Source organism: Ailuropoda melanoleuca, chromosome 15 (assembly GCF_002007445.2).
Source record: "Ailuropoda melanoleuca isolate Jingjing chromosome 15, ASM200744v2, whole genome shotgun sequence".
NCBI classification, from domain to species: domain Eukaryota; kingdom Metazoa; phylum Chordata; class Mammalia; order Carnivora; family Ursidae; genus Ailuropoda; species Ailuropoda melanoleuca.
Genome location: NC_048232.1, coordinates 29,105,663 through 29,123,159, shown reverse-complemented (window position 1 = coordinate 29,123,159; position 17,497 = coordinate 29,105,663). Strand labels below are relative to the sequence as shown.

Genomic DNA, 17,497 nt, shown 5'->3' with positions numbered 1-17,497 from the left:
AAGGGGAGAGGAGAGGAGAGGAAAGGGGAGAGGAGAGGAGAGGAGAGGAGAGGAGAGGAGAGGAAGAAAGAAAAGAAAAGAAAAAAGAAAAGAAAGAAAAGAAAAAAGAAAAGAAGAAAAGAAAAGAAAAGAAAAGAAAGAAAAGAAAAAAAGAAAAGAAAAAAGAGGAAATTTGACTTTTCACCTGGCGGGTACTGGAGGGGTTGGGTCACTGCTGGTCCACAGCACTCTGAAGTCTGAGCAAATGCAAAAGGAGACTCTTCAGGCTGCCCTCGCTCTCAGTGGGGGTGCTTCTAAGAAAGTTGCACGTGTTTCTTATAAGCTTCCAGAAAAGAATTGTGTAGAGTTGTATTGCATCAAAACATGTGGTTTTCACACATACTGCTGTAGACATCACAGGATTTGGGCACTTACAGGAACATCTTGGGAGAAAGACCAAGAAAGAAATTTGAATCCCTCCACAGACTTTTCTTCCCATTAAGATTAATCTTCGCCCAGATGTGATCTGCCCTAATCTCGCTATTCCCATGCCTTAGACCAGTTGTGCTATCATTTGTTAAATAAAAATGGAGACCCACCTGTGAAACTCACTACAGCCATTCCAATAAGGAAGGACAGGAATCCATTTTGTCTCTTTTAAAATGTAGAGTTAATAGTAACTTCAAGATTGTTTCTACAGCCTTTTTGAGGGAAGCTGAAGCAAATGTCCTTAGGGAGTGATTATCTAGTCTCTCTTGGTTGTTCTTTAGGGTACAATATGTAGTTTTCCCCTGGCAGCTGGAAAATTATGTCGTGGCAGGAAGGACATCATTCTGCCTGTCTTGAAAGGCTTTTCCCAAGGGATCTCAAGCTGAGGCTGTGTTGATAAAATATACATAGAGAAGAGATCGATCTTTCTTTCTTTCTTACTTCCTTTCTTTCTTTCTTTTAACTTTTTGGTTACACATCTTCGGAAGGAAACTAAAGATAGAAATGAAATGGAGAAGAAAATTAAACACCTAATTTGACTTAGCCTCTGCCCACGTAATGAATGGACTAAATCATGGCAATGTCTACATAACTCTTTCAACTTCAAATGGAAATTGGCCCATTTGTAGATTGGGGCATCTGTTGGCAAATAAACCAGTTGAACTTCAAAAGTATATATGCAGATACATCTGAAACCTATAGTTGGGAGCGGATTGATGAAACCCCCCAGGAAACTAAGTCGTCCTGCCTTCATAGGCCTTCCTAACTCTCAGAAGCTGTGTTTCAGAAGCTCTCTCATCCCTCCCTACTACCAAGCTTCACTGTTATACTTATTGTGTTTACTGACAACCACAAACCACTTCAAGGTCCCATCCCTACAGTCACTTACATTGCAGGTGGTTTTGAAGAGTCGTTCTAATCACTCTCCATGAAGGAGGATAGCACCCAGTTAACTATGACTAGAGCCCTCTGTGAACAGACCAGGCTCCAGAAATGAGCTCAATGAGCTCAAATGAGCTCAACAAAACAAATTCTTAGCACTTTTTGGACAAGTGAATTCCTCTGGCTTAAACTGTTCCCTTTCCAACCTCTGAGATCCTGGAATAAGTAAAGAAAAGTGTATAGGCATTGTTCTCCAATACATTTGTGCCTGAACTTCAACCTACCATGTCTGAGCTGTATGACTTAAAACAAGTTGTTTACTTTCTTTGAGCCTCAGATTCCTGATCTGTGAAATGAGTATTCTAGTCTTTTCCTTACACAGGCACTGTGAAGATCAATTGAGATGATATATTTGAGGCATGTGGTGCAAAGTAGGCATGTAGTACTCTTGTTGTTGTCCTTTGGTCCATTGGTAAGGACATGCCCCAACCCTAAACTTATATAAAGACTCTTAGAAGAAAATTGGAAAGACTCACAAGAATACAAAGGGAGGATAGATCCAAACAGTAACACACTAGACTGCACAAACTCCAAAGAGTTAGTCCATCTTTCCATCTATCTTCTTAACCTCTTTATCTTACCTCCCGGATCGTCTACATGGGTTACCAGATGCAGAAACTAGTTTAAATTCTGAAACTTGCAACCCTCATTAAATGATTCAAATGTTCTGTTCTCTCTTTCCGGAAGAGTTCAGAGCAGCAGTGACCACAGGCTCTCCTAACCAGTTCCCACATTACTGCCTTTCCCCTTCTCTTAAAAAAAAAAAAATTGACCCTTTGGCCTGATCCAACTGGAAGGCTATTGAAACTTCCTGGGCCAGGGTCGCCTGGGGTCAGGTACGTTTTATAGCCATTCCCTCCTCTGAAGCTTCCTGGGAATTTTAGAAACCTCCCTGATCCATGGTAATGAGCCCTACTTCCCATTTCCTAAAGGACCATGGAATTTGAGCTTTACCCAATATCCAGCAAGTCTGCATTATTCTCCTGCACTTTTCCTTTCGACTCCATCGATTTATCATTTGATAAATTGATATCACCATTTGATAATCTGAGAATTTGTTAAATCCTCCATTTCTACAAAATATTTCCCATTGATTAAATCTGCTCATTAAAACCAAGTCCTTTTTTGGGAAGGGCTCTACTAAGAATTTATTGATAAGTCTCCAAAGTAGTTTAAGTCTCTAAAGTATATTTATTGAACACATACTTCATAGCAGACATGGTTCTAAGAGCATCACCTCAATTTCTCTTCCTAGCACTCCTATGAAACAAGTACTCTTGATGCAGATGAGGGAAACTGAGATCTGGAAGGTCACAAAGGTACCTAAACTCCACCACCTGATATCAGACCCTGAACTCCCTCTGCTATCCTCCCCTGCAGGTACTAACCCAAGCTGTGTCTTCTGCTGCTTGAGTGAGCGCCACATTGGTATTTCAGAGAAACTAAAGTCAACCATGAATAATACTGACACAAAACTGAAGAAAATTCCAGAACTGTCAGAAAAAAAAAAAAAGGCTGTCTTTCTGTTTGAGCCAAATCACCATAATGTCTGTTTCCAAAATCCAATAGATCTTCTGCAAAGTTGAATGGGTCCTATAGGAATTTAAAACCATGATTAGGAGCAAACCACTAAAGCCATTTCCCTTTGCTGTGGCAGCTATTTAATTATGGTGCACAGATTTTGTCTTGAACTACAAGGGACAACTTGGGAAAAAACTAGCATGGGAAACGTAGAGAGGAAATGTTAAGTTTCTATTGAGCACGAGAAGCAGTTTCAAAAACATCTCCTGAACTCTTAGTCTTCACAGACCTCCTCTAGTTCTTGCTGGCTGGCCAGCTGTGGTCTGAGTGTCCTCCTCTTGAGCTACATACACTTTCTAGCAAAGTGCCAGTGCAGGTGCCTGGAATCCTGTGACAATGACCAGCACAACCAGAGCATCAAGGACATTTCTGATGTGCTGAATGTTACCTATGCCAGAAGACATTCCTTGATTTTCATAAATAATGGATGTTTATTTTAAACAAACTGCTCATTTGCAATGTTGAACTTGAGTTTAAAACAGCGCTAGCTATCAGTTTGCCTCCAGCTAATTAGAAATCCACTCCCAAATGTCCTCATACCTTCAAGTGCAATGCTACTAGGACTAAGTTTGAGGCCTGCCCTACGTGTGCAGTTTAAGAGTATGAGGTTTTTCCCTTTTCATTCTACAATTAATGTACATTCATTGTAGGAAATTTGTAAAGTAACAAACATACCAGTCATAAATTCCATCATCCATATTGTACACATGTGTTGGTGAAACTGAGCCCAGTGTTTTTCATATATATCTTGGACTACGTAGTACAAGTTATTTAGTAACAATCCAATCTGCTATTGACAAATTAGAGCATGTTGTGAATATTTTCCCATGTTATTAAATAGTCTTCTACTTTGTCATTTCCATGACTGACCTATATCCTACCACAAGGGCATACCATAACTTTACCCCATAAGCTCATGATTAATGTATGTATTGCTGTCTTACAAATTATCTAAAACTTAGTGGCTTAAAGGAGCAAGTATTTATTATCTCACCATTGCTTTGGGTCAGAAATCTGGGCACAGCTTCACTGGGTTTTCTGACTTAGGGTCTGTCATCTGTCACAAGGCTGCAGTCCAGGTCTTGGCTGGGGCTGTAGTCGTCTCAAGGCTCAAGTGGGTTGATCTGCTTCCGTGCTTATTCACCTGGTTATTGGCAGGCTTCAAGTCCTCACTTACCTTTTTCTTTTTTATGATTTATTTTCACTGTTTTTATTTAAAAGTCCTCACTAACTTTTGACTGACAACATAGATTCTTTGCGATATGGGCTTCTCCATAAGATGTGTCACAATGTAGTAACTGGCTTCTAGAGCAAAGGTTCCAAGAGGAAGAATGTGAGAGAGGACACCCAAAATGGATGTCACAGTCTTTTTGTACCCTAATCTAGGAAGTTCCATACCATCACTTTAACCATACTCCATATGTCAGAAGTTAGTTACTACATCTAGCCCACACTCAAGTGGACAGAATCACAAAAAGGCATGAATTCATAAGACGGGGATCCTTTAGGACCATCTTAGAATGACTATCGCAGTGGGCATTCAGGAACACATGCATATACACAGTTCAAATATTAATAGAGAAATATTTGTAAAATATCCTAGAGAAAATGATCAGTTGAAATTTTCAAGACTCGATGTTTCAATCATTGAGTAAAAGCAAGCAAAGTTTGTCTTGGCAAATTTTTCATGTCAGCTCTGAATGTGCACCAGAAAAATCACCTGTGAAATAGGTAATTTGTGAACATTTTGCCAGTGTGGTGTTGGATTTGAAGAAGCAAGGTCTACGTCAATTCACTTTCATCTTCTTCCTAAACAAAGCATTCATCACCCCAGTCCCCAGCTCGTCTTCATCAGGCTGTCATAGTGGCAGGAGAAGAGCCAAACTCCTCAGCCAGCATTTAGCTCATCCACAGCCCAAACACTGGCTGTTTTCCAGTCTCTTCACTGCGCAGTCTATCTGGTCTGCCCACAATCTTAAAAAAGTGCCTTTGTATTCCCTTCTTTTCCACCTCTCTGAATCCTATCCATCCTTCTAAGTTCAGCCCAAATTAAGACAAACCTCCTTCCTCCCTCTCTGTGACAGTCCCCACCATTGTCCTGGCAATCACTTGAGTCTCTGCTATGGTTAGAGGGATCCAGAATTGAAAAGAATGAGAGAGTAAGATTCAAGACAGGGAATGGAGCTGCATAAAGAGAAACCATGACATCTACACCAACAATTGCCACAAATGCAGCAATGGCAGCAGGCCCAGTGACACTTTGAAGGCACATTGAGGTAATGAAGGGCTTGAGAGGGCCTCATATCAAATATTAGGGAACATTGAGTAAGACTCAAGAATTAGGAAAGCAAAAATCCAAGAACACAATATTCAGAGCTAAAGCCAAGATGTCAACCTAGAGTGAATGGTGATCAATGTGGGACAGCTAACCCTAGTCATAATGAAAAACTGCTAGTTACAAAAAAAAAAAAAAAAAGCATTCTTTTGAATCTCTTTTGAACATCACATATGTAATCAGCCATGCATTGCTATATAGTCCAGCCACACAGATGTTTGGCTGTTCTCATACACTTTTTTTTTTTTTAATTGCTAGGTGAAAAATCCCCATTGAATCCAAAACAGTGAGTATGGCCCAGGAGTCCGGGTGCAAAGACGTGGGTTGCATAACCAGCCTCCAAGCCCTCCATCCCCCGTTCCTCTAGCAGTGGGACTCCATTAATATTGAGGCACAACTGACCGTACTACGCAATTAGAAGGAAGTAAACGAGGCAGCTTCTCAGTCTCTCTATCACTTGGAAAGACAGCAACCACTCAAGTGCTGCTTTGGTGCAAAAATGGGAAGTGGATTGACTGCTCTTCAGTCCCTGGACATGCAAGAACACTGGGATTAGTCTGAGGACTGCAGAATTACCAGAGATGGCCCCCACATCTCGATGGTCTTTTTCCTGAAGACCTTTTAGAAACTGCAACAGCTAGGGGGCAGAGTTCTCTATCCTGCATGTATCTCTTGCCCACTCTCTATGCTTATAGCAATTGATGGGGGGCCATGAGAAAAGCAAGGATGAATAGACGATAGTCCTTGTCCTCACAGTGCTTTCAATCTGGCCGGTGAGAAGAAACACGTTCAACTAAAAAAGAAGTGGCATATGCTGCAGTGTATGATTAAGTACCAAATGAGGAGGTGATCAATCAATGTCGTGTCAGACTGTGAATCTGCACGCTGGCCTGCCTGCTACAGCCCAGTGCACAATGACATGAGTCAGGATGCAGGGGGACTGCGGATAAAAATGACTCAAGGCACTTAGATGTATATAATCAACCCAGAAAAGCAGCTGTATCAGGGAAGGGGGGCAGTGCAGGAGGGGGAGCCCCCCCCAGTTCCTTTCTGCCTCCTGCCTAGACTTCCCCTCCCTGCCGCCCTTTATGAGGAAGGATCCTTGCATCTCTTCCCATCCCCCACCTCATTATAGGGAAGAGGTGTATTTGGGTTCTTTTTCACTTTTTCTCAGCACATTTCAGTTCTGCTTTTTGGCTTGTTCTATCTCAAGCTCATTAAACATGATTTAAAATATTTTACCTTACTTCTTTATTCATTTAGTTCTTTAAAGTCTCCCTTCCCCACTTGTGTTTTATTATCACCTCTGCATTCTAATCATGTTCCCAGCTGCAAATACCCTCACACAACCTTGCGTTAGCAATAGATTTCTTTTTCTTTTATCTTCTAATTGGAATTTACCTTCAAAACCTTCCAAGGCTCCTTCCTGCAGACTCCCCATTTTATTACCAGCCTTCCCTATAATTCACACCCTCTCATGTCCAAACTCCTTCCCTTCAGGAAGCCAAACACTAGTGTTTTCGTTAGGTTTCTCTCTATTCAGTTACTCATTTCTTAGAAAGACCTGTATAAGAACCTGAAATTCACCATAAAATGCTCAGCTTAAGTTGTAATGGAAACCAGCTAATTTCTATAGAATGAACTAAGAGTTCACCTTGATTCTACCATATAACAGCCATCTACAAAGGAGGGTTGAAGGCAGAAAGAATAGAGAAAAAGAAACTATACTTGATTATAATGGTGCCTTATGTGGTTTTTTCCTCCTAAATAAGAAACTAAAAATAGAAAATTTGTTCCATAATTTGCTAGTGAGCAGTGTCCAGATGGCAAGGAACAATTGACTATTTAACTCTGTACAAAAAGAAAGCCAAGTGTGAGCATGTCAGTCCATGACTCGAAGAAAGGCCACAGATGACTGTCCTCGGCTAGAGGCTATCTGAAAAACAAGGAGGAACTTGTCCCTGCCAGGACCAGCCAAGTGCCTTCCAGGAGCAGTGATTGCCAGGACAGGCTGTAAGGGCAACAAAGAGGGAGTTGATCCTTCTCAGTTACTTTTTTCAAATTTTCCCACCCCTGAGAAAATGGGCCAAGGATCTATCCTGAAGAGATGACTGCTGCATTTAAAATCAATATTCTAGAATTTATATTCAGTAGGGTGGAGGTGGGAGGAACAAGCCTATGCAGTAAATTCTGAGAAATTTGTGAACATGGGGAATGGATGGACCTAAGTACTAACTAAATCTGCAGTTAAACTTACCCAGAACTGAGATAGAGTCTCATCATTTGAGATTCCATAGTCTATAATCAGGACTCAAGGAAATTTGACACAAAATAATCAGCAGCTGGATACTCTTTAACCATTATAAACAATCTCCCTTTAATAATTATGTGAATTCAGAAGGCAAATAGAGCATTGAAATGTGTAAAGGTCATGGAAAGAAATCCATATGTATTCTCAATGGAGGAGCAAAAAGCCCCAGATTCGTGGTAAACAGCTCAGTTGAATGGTGATGTTATCCATCTTGGAAAGTCTTGGAAAGTCTCCTGAACTAAATTGTAGGGCCACCATATCTAAGAGCAGCACTTACATTTTTATAACCACCCTCACCTAGCCTCTGTCAATGTCATGGAATTAGCATATGGCGTCAGTCTTCCAGAAATCTATAGTCAGCTGTTTAGAATCCCTTTCTTGACCATTAGAGTCATAGAGAAGGCCCTTACACATAGCGGCTGTTTAATAAATAAGTATGAATGACTAGATTCTTCACCAATATCATGAACTAGTCAATATTTGGTTTTGTCTCTATGTAGCCATATTTTGCTTGAATGTGCTAAGGGTTCTAATGAATGCAGTTACTCCACCAAAGTCTACAATTCTGTGAGCTAAAAACACATCTTATGGTTGGACAGTAAGGGGACCAAACACAGAATCAGAAGAATGACCACTGCAAGGACTGAGAAAAGGCCAGTCTAAGAAGCAGAGCTGGTGTACTAAAGGCAATGAGCAAGGAGCAATGCCTAGACAGGCAATTGGCAATGAGATCCAAGACAAAGAAGGGGGTGTCCTGAGATTTAAAAAACTCAGGGTGATAATTCCTATGCCTGATCATCATGAAAATAAAAAGTATGTTGTAGACTGGGAGAAAATCATTTGCAAAACATATCCGATATAAAACTTGTATCTGGACTATAGAAAAACTCTTATAATTCAATAATAAGTCAAATAACCCAATTTGAACAAGCAAAACAAAGATATACAGATGGCATTGATGTACATGAAGAGATACTCATTAGTCATCAGGGAAATGCAAATTAAAACCACAAGGAGATACCGCTGGGTACCAGTAGGTACTCAAACGGCTAAAATTAAAGACTGACCTGCAAAGTGTTGGCAAAAATGTGGAGAAACTGAAACTGTCACATACTGCTGGCAGGAATGTAAAATGGTAAAACCACTTTGGAAAACCGTTTAAGCAGTTTCTTACATAATTAAACATACACCTACCCAACCGTTTAACCTAGCCACCCACCTCCTAGGTTGAGAACTGTAATCATATAATCACACAAAGACTTGTAGACCAATGTTCATAGTAGCTTTCTTTGTGATAGCCCAAACCAGAAACGTCAAACGTCCATCAATAGCTCAATGCATAAACAATAGGAGCACATTCCTGAAGTGGTAAACTATACCACAATAAGAAGGAACAGATTACTGACATATGTCCTGATTATAGGGTAATATTGTATGATTCACTTATAGAAAATTCTAGAAACTACAAACTTATCTGTAGTGATATAAAGCAGATCAGTGGTTGTTTAAAGGTGGGGAAGGGGTGAGAGGAGGCAAAAGGAAAAGGTTTTGAGGGGCACCAGGAAACTCTGGGGGGCAACGAAAATGTTCCTTATCTTGGCTGTGCTGATGGATCCATGAATTATACATATGTCAAAATTCATCAAATTTACACTTTATACATATGCAGTTTATTGTGCTTCAATTGTACATCAAAATGGCATAAAAAAGAAACACCACATCTTCAGACACTCCATTATTAAATAAGAATTGTAGTTCTATTTTAATTCAAATGTTTTGGTGTATACCCATAAGAAATGTGAAATCATAATTGAGACACCAAAAAAAAAATAGTCCCATTAACCTACTACAGCACAGACAATAGGAACATCTGAACATGTATATTTAAAGGATGAATTAGACAAAAGGAGTATTCTGATGGAGCAGGATACAAAAAAAAAATTGGATGACAAGAGTCCAGAAAAATGTCTTAAAATATGAATACCTGAGTTAAAACTTCAGTCCCACCGGTTGCTAGCCTAAGGGACTGCTATCAATTTCAATACTTGTGAGCTTAAAGAATTTTTATAAAATGTATAAAAGAATAATACTAAAAATATCAACAACATAGGTGGTAGCGAGGATGAAATGAGAAAAAATATGTGGAAGTTGTTACAGAACTATAAAGCATAGAAGAATTAACAGCTGTATTCTGATTATAATAAGTAGCGCATGCCAGGCAGCATCCCGAGAGCTTTTTACTCATGCACTCTTGCCAACGGCCCTGGGAAGTGAGTATGGTGACTCTCCACACTGCAGATCAGTGTACAGGGCTTTGGAGAGTTGGGACAATTTGCTTGTGGGCACATATCTAGCACATTGTGGGGCTGTGATTTTCCCCAGGTTTCTCCAATTCCACAGCCCTTAATTGTGAGTATTGCATAATCATGCCTTCTCCTGTGATTCATGCAAGAAGGGAATCCAAGTGCATAAGTAGATGTGTCCACACCCTGGGAGGCCAGATTCTGCACTGCATTGGTTTTCTTAAGCTCTGTGGAATGTGATGTTGGCTCGAACTTATGAAGTGCTTCACTGCAAGTACACATGGTATAAGGCGGAAGTTTGAATCTCTACCCTATACAGATGGGTGGGTAGAAACCATCCCCACTAACACAATAGAGAATTACGTCCTTATTAAAAAAAAAAAAAAAGCAATATGTGCACATGCTTGTTCCTAAATCCATAGCAGCCATTTTCACTACCAAAACTAATAAGCCCAGATTAAAGAGTGGCTTCCCGGAGAGCACAGCTGGATGGACTAGCAAAGGCATAGGGAGCAAGGTTTTCTTCTCCCACACCTGGCTTTGTTTATCACGCACTTCATGAGGCTTTTCTGCGTCATTCGCCCATTTATTTCCCTGCCCATTCTCCTATTATTTCTGCTTTTTCGAAAACCTTTTCAACTCTCCTCTTATTGTTCGTAACACTGGCCACTCACTGATGGCTTAATTAAATGTGTCTGATATTTTGCACTAGCCAATGAAATTGTCTTATAAAAATAAAATGGAGAAATGAGAATGAATAGTAGCTTGAAATGATATCCAGCCAACTTTCAATTTCCCCATTCCACTGGCAGAAACGGTGAACACAATTACAAGAAGAGACCCCAATGAAATCATCGAAAATACTACTGTAGCCTTCTCTCCCATCATCTGTTTAAGTAATAATGCTTTTTCTATTAGACTAGCACTTAATGAGTTCCAAAATGTGCAAACAAATCATAAAAGGTAAAGAGACAAGCTGAGCAAAAGGAGAAATAAGATAAACTATATGTTATACTATGCTATGTATATAATATAGATCATACATTATGTGTAATGTACAGTTATATGTTGTTTATTATGATGATTATATTTTATACATTATATATTAATGTGTGACATGTACATCATGCTCTAGAATAAACTGAATTAGGTATCAAATGTGTGTGTAATATTTATTTATATGATTTAGTCTGAAGAGCAAAACCTCATCATAAAGATCCTTATTGAATTTCATTGATTTGTTTTTAAAATCATGTATCCTGGTATATATGTTCCAATGTGCCTCTCTATTGTAACAGGAAAAAAAATTCTATTATCAAAAGGAATCGTTCTCTGTATATGTTTCAATCCAGATCTTTACTGTATCCTATATTTCATTATTCATTATTTTGCATAATTTTCTAGAGGAAAAAATTTAAATGCAAGAATTTGATCTCAGGACAGCCTGCTTGCTTTTTCCCTGACTATGTACCCTACTGCACATGACCCCTATATCTTACGGAGCTGCCTCCCTTGGGAAGACAATCCGAGTGCCCCCAAAGTACATAGAAAGAGAGATTCAGGCTCATGTCCATAGCATAAAGGAAGTTGAAATATGGATTAATTATTTAAACAAGCCAAATTTTATTTGCACTTGCTTGAGAATTTTACCTTCAAGGGTGTTGAGTTTTCAGCTTGAGTTAAATTTAAGTTTCTGTGTATTTTTAGATATCCAGCATTAAGAAGACCCCTTTGTGTATTTGGGGAACTCCCCAGTTACGTGTTGATGAGAAACAAGACTAGCTCGCACTTTGAAACTAGCAGGGGCAAATTTCCCCTTCTCCACCTCCACACGGTACGAGCCTGTGGCCTGAGCTTGGCCAATTGAGTTTTAAAATTGAAGTCAGTGATCAGAATGGAGCAGGGAAGCAGCAGCTCAGGCAGGGGCAGGGCCCACAGGCATGGTTTTGGTGGGGCTTCAGGGCAGCGCCAGTGGGCAGAATGGCAGTGGTGAGGCAGAGGGAGCCTCCCTGACTTGCGCTGGGCGTGGCCTTGGCTGTGGTTCCAGCTCCCCAGCTTCCCTTAGTTCCTGTCATTTAGTTCTTGAGTCTTTCCATCGATTGTAAGACATCCCCAACATCATTGAACCAATTCCACTCTGACTTAAGTCAAGAAGAATTTGTCCTCTTATGTAAAGCCAAGAGCCCTGAAAGTATACTGGAGATGAATCTTTTTCTTCAGTGTGTGTTTTGTCCCAATGCAACATTTGCTTCCATAGTAACTTTTATTCTATGTAAAGCAAATTGTCAACTCAGAGGTAGGGGCAATAGCTGAACTAATAAAACTACTAAATTATGTGTTTTTTTCTGAATGCATAGTATTCCTCTTAAATGCATGAAATGATTGGAATGGCCTATTCTAGTTCTTGGGGGGAAGTGATCCGAGCAAATACATTAAGGATGAGTGCTGCTTCACAAATACACTACCTGTTAACACAGAGCCACTAGAGCATATTGGAAGTTGGTATCTTGGGGAATGATAAATATCTTGCAGCCTTTTTCTGTTTGTTTTTTGTTTGTTTGGTTGGTTTTTGGGGTTTTTCAAGTGATACTAATTCAGTAAACAAAACCTAAGAGGCTGCAATTTGTCTTTGAGAGAATCAGCTTGAGAGGAATCAAGACAGTTTCCCCTTTGAAACTGGTTTTCAGGGTCAAAGCTTTAATCCCTTCACAATGGAGAGGGGAGATAGAGGTGCTCATTTAAAATGCAAATATCCCTGGATAACTGATATATCACGGAAATGGTAGGGAATTTGGTCGTTGTTCATTATGAAAGAAAGAGGAAGTGGGACAGAAGAGAGTTATGTTTGGTTTCAAAGAAGAATGCTAGAAATATCCAAGACACTGTGCAACCAGGGGGCCCTGAGGGGACTGTGGGCCTCGGAGAGAATCATATTCACTCCCTGGACTGGCCAAGAACTATGCAGTTGAGATTTGGCTTGTATTTGTTTACTGTTAATATTGTTCTTGTTGTTACATTTCCCCTCATGAATCTGTCCTTCAGATCATTCACCACTTCTGGGACTCATCCTGAAATTGGCCACAATCTGTCCATGTTGCCCAAGCCCTTAACAAACGTCTCTCGTTTGTTGCTTTGTTCCCCCCTTGACTCACCTGTAAGTTTTGTAAGAAATGGAGGAAGCATGAATATTACTGTCTGTCAAGCACAGAAAGGCATCAAGTAGCCAATGTCATAAACACCACAAGGCAGTAAGCCCAATTCGCCCAGAGGCTGACTTGCTCCCTGAGGTCAGACCCACAAGATATTCCCCGAGAGGGCTGTAGACTCTAGCAGACCAGCATAGGTAACGCTCAGAGGGATGCCGGTCATGGTCAACATGGAGTCACAGTGCAGAAAGGGCAGGGGAGGGCGCCAGACTAGAGGCCCGGGGCCCGCCTGGCCACCACCTGGGCTGAGACTTCTAACCATCAGCAGACCTGAGTTTGAATTTCAGATATCCTCCAACTAAAAGACCTTAGTCAAGATCTAAGCTTTTACGTATCTGTCAAATGGGGATAACATCAGCATCATGGAGGTTTGTAAAGATTAAATAATATATGTAAGATGCCTGGAACCTGTGTGGCATTAAATAAACGTTAGCTTTTTAAGCTTTCCTTTTCTTCCAATGGGAAGTGTTAAGAATTCACTTTAAGGATGAATATTGAACTTATTAAGAGATACATAAAATATTAAAATAGTGTATATGAAAATATCCCGTAAGCTCTAAAGAGTAACATTAAATATAAAGCATTTTGAAAGCCAAAGCACTACATTAGCAGGGAACTTCTATTAATTATTATATAAATTCACAAAATTAATTTTGTCCTAATTTGTTCATCTTAACAGAGCACAGTATTCCCAAAGAAGCTATTACTTATCATTTATATTTGTTGAAAGGAGTCATGGACTAGGTATTCAAAGAAAGCAGATAATTGAAAAGTCAATTCTAAGGTCAGCTGCCCTTTGAAATGCATTTTACGTCACTAGCGGACAAGATCCTCGAAGGTAGAAATAACAGTAATTCCTTTTCATAACCCAAAGCCTTGTTCATTGTAGATGTCCTAGAAACAGCTTTTGAGCTGAACTTACTAAGTAAAAAGTGCAAAGTGTTTATCACGTGTGTGCGTGACGTGGGAGAGTCAGAGACCATGCATGAGGTTTGGAATTCATCTCATGCATTTGAAGCTAAGCCCCAGAAAAAAACCACCCCACATTCTGAGGAGACCTGGACTCACTGGAGAAAGATCCCCAAAAGGCCACAGGATTTGAGTCCGAACTGGCCGTGTGGGTGTCTCATAGGGACACCTACCCATCACCTGCCTGCACCCAGCCCTCTGTCTCAGCACAGAATTTGTCTCCTGTTTGCTCAAGTATTAAAACGGCCTCAGTGTCCACACACCCAACGTACCACCTCACCTGACCGGCATCCACCTTCTTCTTCTTCCTTCCTGTTACAAAGAAAGACATGCTTCCTGCACCACAAGTGTATCTCCACCTTGCCCACCCATTCCCAGTTGTGGCTGCCTTCTCCGGGGAGGAGGAGGGCCCTCTGTACCGATTATCCCGTCTCCAGCATCTGTACCTCCCGCCTGACTCCCTTCTGTCAGCCCTGGAAACCCTGAGGACACACCCATTGTAAGGAGCAAACAACAAACAAAATCTCTTCGTATCATTCACTCTATTTCTAGCCCCCCTTCCACAGAAAACCTGAGGACTCATCAATACTGCTTGTGTGCCTGCCTCCTCACCTCCCACACGCTCCGCAGCCACGTCCATGACTCCCCGCGATCTCTTCTCACCAGGGTTCTATCGATGACCTCCTTACTGCTAAATGCAACAGATATGTGTTCGTCCTTATCTTCAGCTCTCTGTGGTGTTTACCAGTGTTGACCATCCCTCCTTTTTAAAGCACAATATTCCCTTTAGATAGACCATCTTCTCTTAATTTGTTTCCCACCTCCTCTACACCCCTACACCCCATTTCAGTCGTATCTGGAGGTTCCTCTTCTCTTGCCCATCCCTTCCACATCAGCATTCCTCAGCTTACCCTGCCTTAGGCTCCCATCTACTCGCTAGATTACACCAAGAAGCTGTGAGGTCTGTCTCAGGCACAGTTGCAACCACAGAACCTTGAACATCCTGTTTAAGGAAGGCCCTGAGAGAGGCAAAGAGGACTATGGGTCCATGTGGGCAAGGGGAGATGCTCAATTCAGCCCTGACTAGTGCATTGAAGACAGCTGGCACTCTGGGAGTTGGTTAACAAATGAGCCCAACAGGGAGAATTACAACCTGGAGAGCTGAAGGTAGAGGGGCCTTGGCCCAGCTTGGACGATAATGGGACCATGGACCTACAAGGGATCTGTGCCACCAGGACTTCACTGCAAAATGCACCAGCATCCCACCAGTCATCCTGCAGAGGATAAGCTTTCGATGGCAACTCTGTGTCACAGTGAGAGTGAAAGGCAATCTGTCCAAGGCTCCCACAATTCAGGCTCAGGGGAGAACATTTCAAGAGGAAGAGGCTTCCTACTGATATAGTATGTGGTGATTTAAGTCATTCATTGGAAAACACAAAAGAGAGGAGACCATATGTGTACTTTAGGTAGATGCACAGTTCAGAGAAGGCACCAAAGCTGGGATCCCTGATGTTACATTTATGTCTTACTGGTATTTTCTCTGAACCTAGAAGCTTCAGTAGAAGAGGCAGCAGATAGAATATGTGCTCTCAGTCACAGTCCTGAAAATGAGTAGCAAATTTATTCTTTGCTTATATTTCTCATGGAAGTATTCTGCCAAATATGTGCTCCCCCAAGAGCCCTAGAGGGAGCCGACACTTTGACATGCTCAGTAAATAATGAGCAAACTCCTTACAGAATGTCTTGTCGTACGATGGCTTGCGACATGATACTTGCTATGATTGGATGGAAACAACTTGCCAAAAGACCAGAGGTATTCGATCCTGCTTCTATGTAGCTCCTTGCATCTATTTTACTACTGAGCCTAGCTCAGATTGGAGCTGAAAGTGAAAGCAGTATGGTTCCTCCGAGAACATGATGGAACTTGGAAGCACCCAAGAGTTGTGGTATCCCAACAGTGATATATTCCTCAGGTATAACATCCCCTTTTCTCTTTGTCTCAGGGGAGACACATTTACTCCAAAAAGCCTTCCAATTTTACCTAAAAAGCAGCCCCTAGGATCTGTCACCATCCTCAGAACCTCAACAAAATTGGCAACTCTTCCATATCCTTCCTTCTTTTTTTCAAACTGTCCCTTTTCAACTAAATAATTCTGATCTCTGACTGTGGAGGAGCTGCAGTCCCTCACCACCAAAGCCTGGGTCCTGACTCAACTGGACACTCAGGTCCTCACTGCCCCCTTAGCTACACTAAATGCCATCCACTGGTCAGTTTTCTCCAGGAAGTAATGTCTTGCTGTGCCAACTTCTTGTTAATGTGTGTTACCCTAAAGCACTTTTATTTTTTAAAACAATTTTCATAAACACATTTATTTTAAGCTTTGAAATATGGATCAGTGACCTGAAAATGGGAGCTAAATAGGTAGAGAAAGGAGGAGCTATTTGGAAGCTGGAGAAGCCCTGGTACTCTTCAAGGTGCATTGGAATACTACAAAGATGGCTGCCTCTTTCTTCCATTGGTAAACCCCCAAGGTAATCAAAATTATATTAGCTCATAAATCAAGATAATGAGGCCTCATTAGAATTTGTTGAACAATGAACTCAGCCAGCCATCTGTGTCCTGAATTATTCTCAGTGAAAATATGCCCTTATCTTAATTTATTGTCCACACACCACCTACCCCCCCACACACATATACATATGCATACTAAAATAAAAGTAAACACTCCCAGCCACTCCCACCTGCTGACCCTGTTCCTAGTTTCCCTCTGAGAAAAGACAGGGGATAAACAGAAATCACTTAAGATGAGAGAAATATCCCTCACAGTAAATGTGTACTTTGAAATACAAATTATTTACCAGAGAAATATTATTTTTAACTAAAAGAGGCTGCTATTTTTAATTGAGCTGCTTGTGTTTTTGCCACCAGCAAAAATGGAGCTTCCAAAGCAGAAGAGATTAATTATAAGAAATACAAAGATTTTTCTTTCCCCTTATGTTACATATTTATGCTCCACCTTTTTCCAGAAAGGATTTAAAGAAAAAATTTAAAATACAGAGCCACAGAAATTAAAAGAAGGAAGAACAGAAGAAAGAAGACAAAGAGAGTAATGTAAATGGAACCAGGGATAGTGACAGCATACATTCCATAATGAACTCTTCCCTTGCAACTGTTGGCCTGCAAGGTAGATGTTATGGTCCCCAAGAGTTAATGATAAAAGGGTGATTCACAGTGTCCATGACATTAAAAACAAACCACTGCTTAGGGGAAGTACAACTTTCTCCCCAGGAAATAGGAGGGGTCCTTCTAAGTAGGACAACATTCTCGTAGCAGATTCATAATAAGTTACATGAGGCTACATTTTACAATAGCCTACTTCTG

The 17,497-nt window shown here is 40.8% G+C and overlaps 1 long non-coding RNA gene across 1 annotated transcript in view; it reads right to left on the bottom strand.

Annotated features, from left to right (window-relative positions):
• LOC109490298 overlaps positions 1 to 14,721 on the bottom strand; it is a 28,983-nt gene extending 14,262 nt beyond the window's left edge. The window contains exons 1-2 of the long non-coding RNA XR_004620703.1: positions 14,396 to 14,721; positions 185 to 422 (exon numbers count right to left, since the gene is read on the bottom strand). This is a non-coding gene — a long non-coding RNA (uncharacterized LOC109490298). The remainder of the gene's footprint in view (positions 1 to 184; positions 423 to 14,395) is intronic.
• Between the last annotated feature and the right edge of the window lie 2,776 nt (positions 14,722 to 17,497).